The 14,744-nt window shown below is 42.3% G+C and overlaps 1 protein-coding gene across 19 annotated transcripts in view; it reads right to left on the bottom strand.

Annotated features, from left to right (window-relative positions):
* MICAL3 (microtubule associated monooxygenase, calponin and LIM domain containing 3) overlaps window positions 1–14,744 on the bottom strand; it is a 174,249-nt gene that overhangs the window by 129,803 nt on the left and 29,702 nt on the right. Inside the window, exon 1 of one of the 19 annotated variants that reach the window (XM_077178156.1) lies at window positions 13,467–13,485. The exons of the other annotated variants lie outside the window; for them this stretch is intronic. The gene's annotated coding sequence lies outside the window, so the exon portion shown is untranslated. Of the gene's footprint in view, window positions 1–13,466; window positions 13,486–14,744 lie in introns of those variants that run through there. 19 annotated transcript variants of the gene reach the window in all.

Here is a 14,744-nt window from a genome sequence, read left to right as displayed (position 1 = left end):
CACTGGGGTACACTGTTTTCTGAGGATGGCACAGGGAGAAACACTAAGAACAACTGATTAAAACAAAACCACAGCCCCAAAATACAGAAGGTTCTGCCAGCATAACACTGAAGAGCACACAAGTGTCAGAGAGTGTGCACTGTGCTGCTCTCCTGGCTCAGGTTTTTGCCACAGTATCTGGCCACATGCTGAGCTCTGCAAAGGCATTTATTTGGGAAAGCCATTCTCTTCCTCGGGAGTACCAAGCTCAACAGGAGCTGCATCCTCAACAGGGCTCCCAGAGGTTGCCACAAAAGCTTCCTCTCGTGCTGATGCACCTCAGAGGCACAGAGATGGTCAGCCTTGGGTGTTACTAAGGGAGGAGGCTACAATTACCTTCATTCTGCTCTATTAAAGCTCTTAGGATGAATCATGTTGCACCAGCACCTTTTTAACCATTCTGGTTAAAAAGAGGCCTCTCCAAGCAGTGTTCACACATGGACCTGCTCTTTCCAAAGCTGCTGTGCTACAAACCTGGAGTTCCTCCTCTCCACAGCTGATGTGCTCCCAATCTTGACAAAACAAAATGAGGGAAACACACAAGCCTTTCAAGTCTAATTTCTGAAGCCATTTAGACACTGAGAACAAAACTGTTTGATCAGCAACAAGCAGACAGGAATGGCTCGGTCCTGAAAAGACTCTGAAGGGAGAAAAAGAACGTAGCACAAAGATTTGTTTTCACTACTGCTGCTCAAGGACCTAAAGATAACTTACACCTGTGTATATCTCAATTTGTGGTACCTTACAGGCCCTCTTGACCAATTCTTGACCCAGAAAAAAAAAATGCCCTAAAGGGACAGAGAGGAAGCTACATGAATATTTATGCTCTTTAAGAACAATAATATGTGTACCAAAATATGCAATATATAAAGAGTTTACTAAGCGCCAGATTTTTGAGTGTTCCATTGTCCAGCCAAAATTTTTTGTTTATAAACTATTACATGAATCAATCTTTTAAAAAACCTGTGAGTCTCCTGCTGGAAACAAGCAAAGCATTAGTCCTTGAAATCTCACACAAGCAGTAATTATTTTTAGACTAAAGGATACTAAGTGAAGGTTATGAGGCGAGCAATGTCATTTGCAAATAAGCTCTCTGAAGCAGGAAACATCTGAATTTGGGCCTGTGGCTGTTCAAAACAAATTATCTTGTGTTTCTAGCTGAAGGCATATTTTACACACAAAAAAGTGCTGGTTTCCAGAAACAAAACACAACTGACACTCTTGAGCACCTCTGATACAAGCCTCCAGAATATAAGACAATGACAGAAGATAGACCTCCCTCCTACCCCAATTATTTGAATGCTTTGAACAGAAAAAGGGGAAGGAGGCTGCATCCAAACTGAAGGAGAGTAAAAGGAGGGATGGCTTCTTTTCAACAACAAACAGGTACAGCCATGGTTTCAATTCAGGTAATGGGACTGAGATTCACATGAGCTCAAACACAGCCCTCAGCACAGACCAGTGGGGCAGGAGGAATGAAATGGTTACACTGGACATTCCTATTCCTCTTCCATCAAACAGACCACCAGGTGAGCAGCGCCCTGCTTCCCATCACTACTGGTGCAAGTTAGGAGCAGTCAGAGGATGTGAGGATGAGTGGCCCTGCTGTATTTTGGACAATTTGAGATTCAAGGAATAAATATTGTTCATTCCCAGCCTTCAAATTAGATTCAGCAGAGGAAAAGAGACTGGCCTGCATACTCCACATTTTTGCACCAGCAAGGAAGAACAGGTTAGTACAAGAGCCTCTGGAAAATATCCTGTCAGGAGCTTCCCTGTACAGGTCATATTTCTGGGCTTGTTCTCTTGAACAAAAGCTATCCCAACACAGCTATGTTCATTTCACCAAAACAACTTTTTGGGAGTCTGGGGAAACCTACAAATATCAGAAGTACTTTTTATGGCTAGGTGGATTTCCACCATCACCACCCTCCCACGGATATTTATTTTCCAGATTATGAAACATGAGCCTTTGGGTACTTCATATTCAAAAGCAGTTATTTTTTTATTCTAAGTTCCAGCCTTTTTTACTGCTGTTATTGTTCCCTACATATACTCCTTATCCTGCCTACTTAGAGGCCTAAACATCAAATGCATCGAGCATTTCAAGACTCGAGATCTTGCCAGACCAGAGTTCTTCGTGCTTTATCACACACTACGTCTCTCACATAAGCTTTTACACATTTTATAACTGGCTGCATTACTTTTTTAAACAATTGTTATTTAAGAAAAAACCAATATTTTGTGGTGTGCCTTGAGAAAGGCATAACATCCGCAGCTGTTGTTCATTTGGGACAAACCCAACTTCTTCTAGAGCTCAGTACATGAGCACCACAAAACTCCTGAATGGAGGAGGTAAGCTGAAAGGCAACAGCTCTACCATATGACTTTAAGACACAGCTTCAGACTCTTCCCATCAGTGATGAGTATTTACATTTATGGCTCAGCATTTTCTTCAGTATGGTATCTCCACATCAGAAAAGTTCTAGATTAAATACATTAGAACTGGAACCAAACTTTTAAGTCTTACATATACCCTCAAACAACCAAAAGAATAAGTGATTTTAGCCTGCTACTCTGCATTCTAGAGCAGTCTGAAACCATGACCAAATTTCTGAACCATAAACTTAACACACTTGACTAGATAAGATTTTGATTTTTTTAAATCAATTTATTCAACAAGAGAGTTGTCATGACTTACAAATCTTTGTACCAGTTGTGGCTACCAAGCTCTGCAAGATGGAAAAAATGTTAAAGCAATACTGCTTGAAAAATCATAGAATCATAACATGGTTTGAGTTGGAAGGGACCCTAAAGATCTCCTAGTTCCAACCCCCCATCATAGGCAGGGACACCTTCCACTAGACCAAGTTGCTCTAAATCCCATCCAACCTGGCCTCAAACACTTCCAGGGATAGGGCATCCATAGCTTCTCTGGACAACCCCTGCCAGAGCCTCAGCACCCTCACAGCAAAGGTGTTTTCCTTACTACCTAATTACACAGGAAAGGAAAACATCTACTGTCACTCCCCTACGTCAGCTTGAGCCCAACTCCAGCTGGGAAGGAAAGAGCACCAGTGACTAGCAGACATATCCAGGCTGTTCTATCTTTTCTGGAGATGTTATAAATACTCTTCTTTGAGCAGCACAGATTTCCTCCCTAGCTCTTCCTGGGGGCTGGAACTAGATGATCTTTAAGTTTGCTTCCAACCCAAAACCATTCTGTGATTTTATGAATTCCCAAACATTTCCCTCAATTAAGAAGCACCACAAGCACTCAGTGAACTCAGAGAGCAAACCTGTTGCTCTCCTACACAATAACCTCACTATGTCCTGAACTTCAAAGAGCCCTTATGGAAATGTTCCTGAACCCAGTAGGAAGGCTTTACAGTAAGCACTAAACAAACATATGACTCGGGGTGCTTTTAAGAGGCTACTTCACTTGATAAACCGATAGAAATATCACTGATAACAACCTACAAGGATGAAGGCCCAGCTTATCTTAACAGCACAAGTGGCAGTATAATCCCCATATTCCTACTGCTTTAAGGCAAGAGGAGTTGAGGAAGGCAATAACTCCAACTGCCCCTGAACTTAAGCACAGAAAGATAATCCCCCTGCAGGGCTACAAACCAGCTACTTACAGTCTTCAAAGAACTCTTAGCTAAAGAGCCAACCAGAGGAGCAATGTGACCAGAAGTTGCCTGGGCAATGGATAGAGAAGGGATTTACAAATTTGCTTCATTTTGTACTGAATCACTTTGGTAGTTTTATAGCAAGAATTCATAGCCAGCAGGCCAATTCCAGGGGACACTTCAACTTGCATCCTACAAGTCTCCATCAAGATATTTGTATAACTGTGGATTAACAGGCTCTTAGACAAGAAAATACCTTCCCTTAACAGTTAGTGAATAGACTCTACTGCCAATATCTGAGACCCGACTGCTTGTGTTATGCACCTGCTAAATCCATGTGTGAAATCTGATCAACAGGGGCCAGCCTCAGAGGGAACCATCTCTAGATTTACTGTGTAAGTGAACAGAAGCCAAGGCTCAGTCTCTGAGCAAAGCTGCAAGAGTTTAGTCCTAACTCTCACACAAACAAAATTATTCTTCAATAGGAACTTTCAGTGTAGAGGTCTCTGTGTCTATCCCACATCATCTTTCCTTTGAAAAGTCAACTTATTCCAACTAATGGAGACTTATCAGTAAAATATTTTGTTTCACACAAAGCCACAGCAAGTGAGGGTTGATGAAGCAAAGTCCAAGCCTTTGATCTGTGAAAGAATATTACCTTAAGATTCAAATGGGGACCACTAGCACCAGCGCTGGAAAAATTAAGGGAGACAGAATATCAGCAGAGAAACTGAGACCAGAGTTAAAAGCAATATCTTAAAGCCCTCTCTCTATCCTCAACCCTGGAACTCCTGTGATCAGGTTTATTGTCCAATAAACTGATTTGTCCAGAGTCACAGGTCTTCAAGGATTCAAGCTTCTCATCATATGGTTGAATTTAACTTCAAGCTTATTCTTGGGTCTATCAATTTATTCCCTGAAAATTATAGTAATGAACAAAAAGAAAAAACAACCTAACACCAAACCCTTTATTTACCAAATTACCCTAATCATATTGGCAGAGCCATTAAATGACATAACAGATGGCTGCATGACACAAAGGCATCCAAATTTTAAAAGCTAGTACCTTGGGTTTATGGCACTTTACTCTTTAGTACTTCTATAATAACCAAAGTTTTTTAGTCAGTTCTTCAAAAATGCACATCTCTAACCATTTGTTTTGAGATAGGCCCTCTAAATGTACATTAGATGACCTCTTTTCAGAAGACCTTGTTCTGCACATCTAAATCCCACTGAGCCTTACAACAGTTTGAATCCTGTTTTCCTCAAGCCCTCCAGGAAGCCCTACCAGAAGCACAAAAAGCCAGCTGTTCCTGCTGAGACTGTTCCTAAATTCTAGAAAGGCTTCCTCAGAGACTGGGAGCATACCTAGGAATACAGAGCATTACATCCTCACATTTTAGGATGACACCAATATTCTTGATCAGTGTAAGGACAACTTCCACTCACACAGTGTCAGAACCCAGGACATTCCTCTGGCTGCCCTGGATGGCTCAAGCCCTTGTCAGGGGGCTCAGAGACCTTGGCACAAAGCCAAAGACACCTGGTGCCTTTGATTTTACCCCATGGAGAAAATCACCAACTTTATGTGAAGATTTACAAGTCACGAGAGTTTAAGTAGAATGATAGTTAGTTTGTCACAGGGTCAAAAAGTAAAACTGGGGTTTTTAGAATGGGAGTTCAGAAACCAAGATAGAGGGATTTGGGTGTGCCTTGTCCTTCTTTCTTCTTCTTAGTCTCCATCTTCTGGGTGATGGTGGCACTTTTGGATTGGTTTAGAGTAGAAACCAACTGTCTAACATAGGTGATAGGAAAATTATTGTAAATAAAGTACACGTAGTTTTTAGCATAAAAAGATAACACCGCCCTAAGGCGGTCAAGTGTGCCTCAGACTGACTTGCTAGACAGACCTCAGCAGGTCAGAAAAAGAATGTTATAGATAACAGAGAATAAAAAACCTTGAAAACCACAGCCAAAGAATTCTGACTCCTTCTTCGATCTTGGGGCTGGGAAAAAGAGACTTTCTAACACCTCGGGGTCATCTTGACCACAGAGACTCCGAGAATACAGATAGCTGTGCTGCCAGAAACCTTCACAGTAAAACAGCAAAGTCAAAAGCAAGGGTACTTGCCACAAATCCCAAACTAAAGAATGTCCTCAGCCAAGTTTTGCTGTGTGCCCTTTCCATCTGCCTCAGCCCATGCCACCAACCTTCCTTCCTTATTCCTGCAGAAGCCAGTGCAGACCTCCACAGTTATACAAACAATATAAATTCACTTTGCAGTTAAATGCCACCCTTCTCAAGGGGAGGAAACACATGCACAAACACATTCTGTGAGCACACAGCTCTCCCCAGGCAGGCTGCAGCACTTCACCACAGGCACACAAAGATCTGGCTCTGGAGAGCACTATCAGTCCTGTAACAAAGTCCAGGGCAGGCTGACAGCAGCTGGTGATAGAGCCAAGCCCTCTCCTAGAAACAGCGACTCCATGGTTATCTGCCTCGCACAGTGCTTTGTGCTCCTCCAAACATGGAGCTCTCCTGACAGGAGAGGAAAAAGGCTGAGAGAGCAAGAGCCAAAGGGGCTGGTTTGGTTTATGGGCCGTGGCCCAGAAAAGCAGATAGCCCTGGCACACGAGCTAACAGCACAAACACTGGAGCATTCCTCAGGAACAGAATGGGAAAAGGTTTGCTACTTGTACAGTCAGAGAGATGCCACATTTCTACACCGCACTGCAGAGTACAGAAAGGAGTCGTACCCCTTCCATTTAGAGGGAATTAAGTACCCAGAAGTTTTCTTTAGGATTTCCTTATTCCATCCTAACACATTCAAAGCAATGTTTTTAATGCATGCTTCAGAGTTGTCTTCCATTTGTAGCAAACAAGTTTTATTTGGACAGGATTTATGAGCACATTATTGCTGAAAGCAATACCTAAAACCAGTTTTTAAAGAAGAGACTAGAACAGGGCACCTGTGTCAGAACTGGGCTAGTGTCAACAGGCCTGCCCTCAGCCAAAGAGTGCAGCAACCCCATCAAGCCAAATGTGACTATTTGATGCCTTTGCTTCTGTTTCATAGAAGAAAAACAGCACTGCAATAAATTTAGTTTTATGTTTTAAATTTAGTGAGATGAACAGCTCTCCTCAACTGCCAAGTCTGATCATATAAGCAGGAAGTGTTCCTACAAACCAGACTGCAGGCATGCCCTAATACCTATTACACTTGTTCAAATACAGTGTGTTCTCTTGTTCTAGTAAAGTTTATAAATGTCTTTTCAGCACAAGAGAAAACCAGCCATGCAAACGGAAAATCTGAACATGACACACTGTCAAGCTGACAAAGATAACACTGAAATTCCCCTGGCTCTGTTAGCATAGCACACACTTGAGTAGAAACCTGTAAGCAGTAAAGCATTTTCAAGGAAACAACAGTCAAGATAAGGGCATCTCTTCCATCTGCCACAATGAATCTCCACTGCTTAACCATAACACAAGTGATGAGCAGAAATGGATAGTGCTGCTCTAGACTCTGTGCAACAATAGGAGGAAATGGAAATCTTGCCTCTTTCAGTCAAAATATACAAAACACAAATACAGCATGAACACTAACCATCTTCCAAATAGCTGCTCTTCCACAGAAAAGCAGGGAAAGTTTTCACCTCTGATAAAAACTCCAAAGCCAGAGCTGTTTCAGTAAGATCTAAGCAGAACCCTTTCCTCCCACAGTTCAGATCCAAACCTCTGCTTCCCACCATCAGGAAACTGGCACCTACTGGAAAAGCACAAAGTAAATGATTCACTTTTCCTCTGATAACCACACAGCAGATTGTTGCTACAACAGACCAGAAGAGAAATGGGAAAACGTGGTTTTCCTTGTCCTTAACCAGAGATCTGGAACACATATGGGGGCTGAAGACACAGCTCAATCCCAGAATAAATATCTCCTACACCTCCAGTCAGGACTCGTGGTTCCAGCTTCAATGTGTGTGAGCTCTGCTCGAACCACCAAGGAGGGGATTTCTGTCTTTAGGAGAGAAGTTAAACAGCACAGGTTAGTATCAGCCAGGGCACACAATCTCTTTATTATTATTTTCACTACTGCTGTTTACCAACAAAAGTCCAAGTTGTGTCTTCATATGCAGCAAATAAACCATTCAAAAAATCCTGCCTGGAATCTGTGAATGTACCTCAGATGAAGCTGTGAAAGAACTAGCCAGACCAGGGAAAGGAGCAAGTCATTTGCTCACTTAAGTGTTTTAAAAAAGTCAGAACTGAGCCAAAAAAAGCAACCATACACACTTTCTTCAGCTGGCAAACCACAGACTCTCACATTACGCTTTTAAGTAAAAGAAAATAGTCCAGGGGTTGTTTCAATTTCTTTTCAAGCTGCATCAGCAGTGACAATACTGATCTAGGAACCATTCCCTGATTATCCTTCTACAAAATAAAAAGTGAGGCCTTCTACATATCATATACAGGAGAACCTCCCACTCATCTAGAAGTGTTAAATACAGTTGTAAAATTTGGACTCCTTCAAAAGCCCAATAAAAATATAAGTCAGGTTTACTACAGTGAATAATCCAGCATAAGAAGACAGAAGCCACATGAGGCCGCTGGGCTCACTTCCCTTCTCAGGGCAGTAGTACTAGCTTCATTTTTTTCATTTCACTGTTATTTCACCCTTATTAGCATGCCAAGCAGGAGCAGGAAGAATTCCACGAGTTCCCATACATTAGCCCTGGCAAACTGAGCTGCCTCTTTTCCATCAGTTAACTTGGTACACACAAAGAAAGGTCTCTGAGACACTACCTGACAACTTGTGAAATTAGTTTCCATAAATTAATCTGCAAGCAAATAACTCTGTGTGACCAGGAATTTAAACAAACAAACAAAGGCACACAGAAACAAGCAGGGAAGAAATGATCTGCAGTCAGACTGGCCGATATTAAAAAAGCACACCCGAGGGCACAGTGATTTCCAGGGAGGAAATCCACCCACATCAGAACTAGATGGAGCACATACTCTCATGCCAGAAGCAGAATGTAACATATTCCAATATGAACAACTGCTTCACTCACTGCATATTGATCCTGGACTATTTATTCACTAGTTTTCACTGTAGGAAACAGCTCGTGCATTGATTTCCCCTGCCTCCATTTTTTTTCACCTGTTGTGGCAGGACACCTTGAGAAGGCACCACAGGTATGACTGGTGCCAGAACCAGAACTATAACAAAAAATGTCATCCTGTGTAGTTCAGTGCAGCTCCCAGGACTGGCCAAGTTATAGAAAGTTCAGGCACTGATTAGTCATATAGTCTACATATTCTTTTTAAAAGGCTGTAGTTGGGATGTTTGCAGTGAAGAACCCAAATTTGGTCCATACTCAGGATCTGTGCTCATTACATTGACAAAGCCACTAAACAGCCATAAATCCAGTTTATTTCATGGTTTTCTGAAGAACTCTTCATGTTACAAAATTACAAAACAGGCTGGTTAATTAACTCGGGACTGCCCTGAGGAACAGAAGGCTTGAACAATAGAAGCTTCCAGAAAAAAATGATAAAATACACAGTGAAACAACAGTTTAAAAAAAGATCCTGTGAATGCCAAAAGCAAAACAGGCTGCCTCCACTAGGTCAGTCTTCTGAAAAGGTCAAACACCTTTTAAAAACAAGAGTACAACAAAAGAGATGACAGAGCAGAACACTGCATTCTTATTTCTCAAGTTATCCAGACTGCAGTAAAATAATAGAAAGTGTGTTCTCTCCTATGAATCAGGACTCTCTCAACATTTAAATCAGAATGATAATTCCACAAACAAACATTTCAGAATCAAATGCTGAGGCTCTTGCCATAAAACAATTTTGTTAAAGGAACAGAAGTAGTTCATGGGGGCCATCAGGTGTGACAAACATTTCAGAAACACTACAAGTGCCAAGGAAAGGCTTCTGGAACACTGTAGGTAGATAAATAAAACACACTATCCACTTCAGAAACAAACATTCTAGCGACCAACCCCCAGATTTAAGCAGGTCAGATTTTATAACATATCTGTGAATCACCAATCTCTTAAAAACAAGCACAGAAGGAAGAGGCACCTTTGTCACAGAAGGGGCTCAATGCACACATCCCTAGAAATAACTCCCAGCATGCAGCCCAATGCAACTGCCAACCTCACCACCAGCCACCCAAATTTTTAATTTCACAGTATATTAAAAAGGGTTTCAGGTTCACTCAAACAGCATTCACTTTCCCACAAAGCAGCACTACTTGGGGAAGTGAACAGTGGTCACAAAACAGTGGTTCCCATTCAAAAAGTCAGAGACAGAAGTACAATTAATATTTTTAGCAAGGGATAGTTATGCTTAAAAAAAAAAAAAAAAAACCCCAAAAAACCACCGAGGGTTCGTGACTCTTTTGGGAAGGGAGGAGAGGGTGGAAATTTTTATTTTGTCTTTTAATACTGTTCTGCAAGTAGGCATTTGGACACATTGTATGTGCCAAGTGGCTCAGTTACAAGCTATCACAATTTTCCCAGGCCTGCATCTCTTCACACCCACACTGGTATCTTGCAAGTCCATACCCACATGCATCTGTAAAAACAGATGTAGAACTTCATTAGTACATGTACAAATATTCATTAGCTGCTACTCATGCCCAGAAACACATCTATCACATCTGCAAGACAGCAAAAGGTTCCCTGTTCCTGGGATCAGTGCATTAAGAGCCCTGGATTCCTATCCTAGCTGTGTCTACACTCATGAAGGTCAGCTCCAGAACAATCATGCTGCATTTCATTTATCTCCCTTCAGAAACGGAGGGGACAAAGCTCATTACCCATTTGGTAAAAGGGCAGGGACACCTAGAGATGAAAGAATTTCAGTGCAATGTTAGATCAATAGTATTTTCATCACTTGAAAAGGTAATTGCTGCTTTCCTAGATAAGGGCAGATTGCAGACAGAAACCCTGTCAGGCTGCAAAAGCCTAATCTCACCCAGAGAGCAAAGTACAGGAGACAGGCAGAAAAGCAGCCACCAATGTCACCCTCCTGAGCAGTACAGAGTGTGTGTGTGTGCGGAGTCCACCCTGCTCGTGTGTGCAGCTGGAACAGAAATGAAACTGGGTCCTTGCTTCCCAGTTTTGTTTCCTTTCAATTTCTCTTTAGGCTGAATAACATTCAGACCCATCAGGGTTAGAAGCTCTAATTTTTCTCCAGAATTTGTTTAAAGACTGCAGTGACTCCACCTGCTTTACACTCCTCCTTCACAAAGCAGGCAGGGCATCTTATTTCAAGTTTCTCAGCAGAGACACAAGAAACTCCATTCCTGAGGGTGGCTGCTCATCCTGAAGCAGTGAGACAGGTCACTTCCCACCACTCTGAGTGCAGCCAGGATTTAAGTCAATTCCATTCCAACGCTTCACAAAAGTCCTGGCATAGTCTGCCCCTCTTCTTTTTACATTAAATCAGCATCCCAAGACTTCACTACAGTAAAAGGTGCCCTCCTGAATCAGTGCCAAGCCCTGTGAAGGAAGCATAAAAGAGGCACTACATGGCAAGACATATCAACCTAACACAAATAGGTACTTAAATATCCACCTGAAAACTGACAATACAAACCCCCCCCAGACCCCCCTTCCAAAAAAACGAAAACCACCCCCAACAAAAACAAACAAGAAAAAAAAATCCAGAAAAGAAAACAAAACCAAAAAAACACAAACAGAAAACCCCACAGCTTTTTAAATACCAACTGCTTTTCACCAAGCTGCTCCTAATCACCAGTCAACAGGAAAATGCAGTCATGTGTTCAGTTATTAAAAGCTTTGATTGTTTTACATACTCAGTAGTAATTAAGAATGAGCAAGTAGCATATACTTTGCTAGGAAAAATATGATGAGGTCATGTAGAGGAAGAGGCAAATTTTGTTATAAAAACAGCTGGTACAGGCAGAAGTGACAATGTTCACTTGCCCAAGCACACCTGAAGCAGCTGGCAGAGCTAAGAGGAGAAGCAGACAGCAGCTAACAGAAAACTACATTAATTACTGCTCCTTTAGGCTCTCAGCTGGGGCCCTGGACACACAGAACAGTCAGAATACCAGCCTAGGAACCAAAACCCTACATGGGAAAGGAATAATGGTTCAATAAAAATGGTGATTTTATGGCACCTCATCTAACCACTGGAAGTATTTCTCTCCTTTAATAATTTGCATTTCTTGCCTCTTTCTTTCATAAAAGCTTGTACTACATCTCTTGGAACATTCCTCCCTCTTCTCCACAGGCACTATGTCCTCCCAAATCCAACATCATTAAGCAACAACTTTTCCCTGTCATTCACCACAAAATCCTCCTCCCTGACCAGCAAGGCCACCGTGGCAGTTATGGATCCTGCAGTGAACCCACCCCGTTTCACATCTTTTATTCCAACAAGGCTATTTTTAAACCCCGATCAGATTTCTGATAAGACTCTGTGCACTCTCAGACAGCTGTGCTGTGTGACAAGAGCAGGCAAAGAGGACACAGAACCCCAGGATTTAAAAACCAAGCAACTGGAGGGCAGGGGCACTGCCCAAGACACTCCTAAAAATCCTATAATTGTTTTTTCTTTTGTATTTAGTCATAGTGATTGCTGCTGTTGTTTCAGATCTGAAGAACCTGAGGGCCTTAAAGCCTGTCTATTTACCAAAAAGGAATATACTTCACTCCACAATGTAGTCATAGGAGAGCTGTATCTAAAGCCTGTTTAGAAAACAATGAACAATTGTCTTGACTTAATATCTTCAGAACTGTAACTCCACTATTATCAATATTTAAATCAAGTGTAAAAGATAACTTCTCATAGCAAGCACTACATACTCACTTTATCCCACTGGCTCTGCAGCAATAAAGCTTAGTTGAGAAAAGTCCTAGTTCAAATATGCTGCCATATCAGGAAAAGCAGGAAAATCGTTTTATAAAGGAAAAGCAGAAATCAAACAAGAAAGGAATTTTGTTTGTTTGTTTCTAGAGCTGCCTTTTCATTTAAGAAAACACAATGGAAAGCATAAAACCCTCAGAAGAATGAAGCAGACAACAGTGCCCTAAGGGAAAGAGAAAGAACACAGATGCTGTGTTCCAACAGCAGGCAAGAATTACTGGGCTGTAGATGGCTGAGTGCTGCAGAACCAAAGCCCCTAAAATCCAGAAATATAAATTTATGAATATACCTGGGCTGCCTTCTTAACAGCTGCCATGCTACAGTGCACCTGCTAAGCACCTATTCCATTCTGTCTGTGGGGTTTCCTGAGTTAATTCAGCACTCACAAAAGAGCCAGCACATCTTGCAGGAGCCTGGGGATAGCAGCATTTACAAGATCATGTAAAAAGGTGACAAGCAGCAGCTATTACACTTCCACTAAAAAATCAAAATAGATCTCTGAGCAAATGCAGGACATTTCAACTGCTTATCCCCTAACAAAAGGGCCTCCAGGAAATATTTTCCTAAATACCAGTCACACATGGTATTGTTTCTTTCACTAGAGCACACATTCAAGGTCACTCAACCTCCCCAAATCCTACTTCTTCATTTAGCTGTTTTCTGTGGCTCCTCAGATACAGGACCCTTAAAAGCTTTTTCTCTCTTCATTCCATCCTGTCCAAGCCCTAGGAGAGCCTGCTAGGTTCAGCAGACTCCAGCACTAAGCAATGCTCCGTCCTATACATTTCCCCAAATTCTCTCCAACAGCAGGGCAATTTGACGGATTTCCCCAGCAGCCTCGTAAAGCGCATGCCATGCACCAGATGTTCACTCACCCAGAAGCTCACAGCCTGCCACCAAGGGGAAAAAAAGGTGGGCAACAGCTCTTAATTCTTCCTATCTGGCTGAAGAAGCATCTCCCTCCTGCGTGCTGCATTCCTGCATTCCGTAGAGCCACTGCAGTGCTCAGAGCAGGCAGAGTTGCAGGAGCAGCTGGAAAACAGCCGTGCTCTCCTACGCTGAGCAGAGGTGTCCATCCAGAGCCAGGGTGGGTTTTGCTCAGCAAACCTATGTTCCACAACCCCCTTACCACAGGGTGGGGCACACTGACAAGTGGCCATTGGAAGGTGGTCACCAGGGCAAGAGAGGAGAATTAAAAAAAAAAAAAAAGCCAGAAAATTTCCTCCATGTGTGTAGGAAGGGAAAAGAGTAAGTGGAGCAAATAATGAGTGAAAGAATGGAGTCAGTATGCAAAGAAAATTATTTACTGAACAGACTATTCGTGCTGCTGACCTCAGTCCATTCCTCTCCAAGTTTTAACTCCTTAGAGTCAGGGCTGTGCCTGGGAGAGGAGGTCACAGCTCATCTCCATTGCCCTGCCATTAACCACTGTAGGATGTAACCAGCAGATCCTGCAGTGAGACTCCAGGAATGCTCTGCTGCTCCATTTCACAGCTCTAGGGAGCTCTCACAAACCAGAACACATATCAAAAGCCTGGTTGGTCCAATCATGTTTCCCTCCCATACCTGGCAAGAAAAGCCCCTCTAAACCGAGAGCTGAAGAGGCTGGCTGGAGTTCATATTGCCACCATTTCTAAGACCTTCACAGAAAGAATTATTTTTCTGCAGCACTTGAGTATTATCAGGTTTTAGAAAGTTGATGCCTGCCAAACATTCTTTTCCACAACAAGAAGTGCTGTATGCAAGTTAATCTCACACCCATGACCTTGTTCTTGCCACCTAAAGATTTTGCTGTCATAACAAACCCCATAGACACTGCACACATTTAACTGTGGCATAAACTGGAATATGCCACAGCAGCTTGTATTTCACACAGCAGCAGCTATCCCAGCAAATGGGAATACTAATACCTTTTGCATTTGTTCTTGGGGATACAGGATTTATAACTGAAAAAAAATGCTTCAAGTCATGACTGCATTTGAGAACAGGCTTAAAGAATCTATCTGGCTCTCAGATTCCCTGATACTTATTAAGGATATGCTCTCCATATTGGAGCCTACATGGTGAAGCAAGCATCAAACCCCACTGATACCATGCAATATCCAATGTAACAACCCAGCATTTAATTCACAGCACTGGAACACCTTCTACCC

This window comes from Agelaius phoeniceus, chromosome 5 (assembly GCF_051311805.1).
Source record: "Agelaius phoeniceus isolate bAgePho1 chromosome 5, bAgePho1.hap1, whole genome shotgun sequence".
Taxonomy (NCBI): domain Eukaryota; kingdom Metazoa; phylum Chordata; class Aves; order Passeriformes; family Icteridae; genus Agelaius; species Agelaius phoeniceus.
This window is presented reverse-complemented; position numbering and strand designations above follow the sequence as displayed.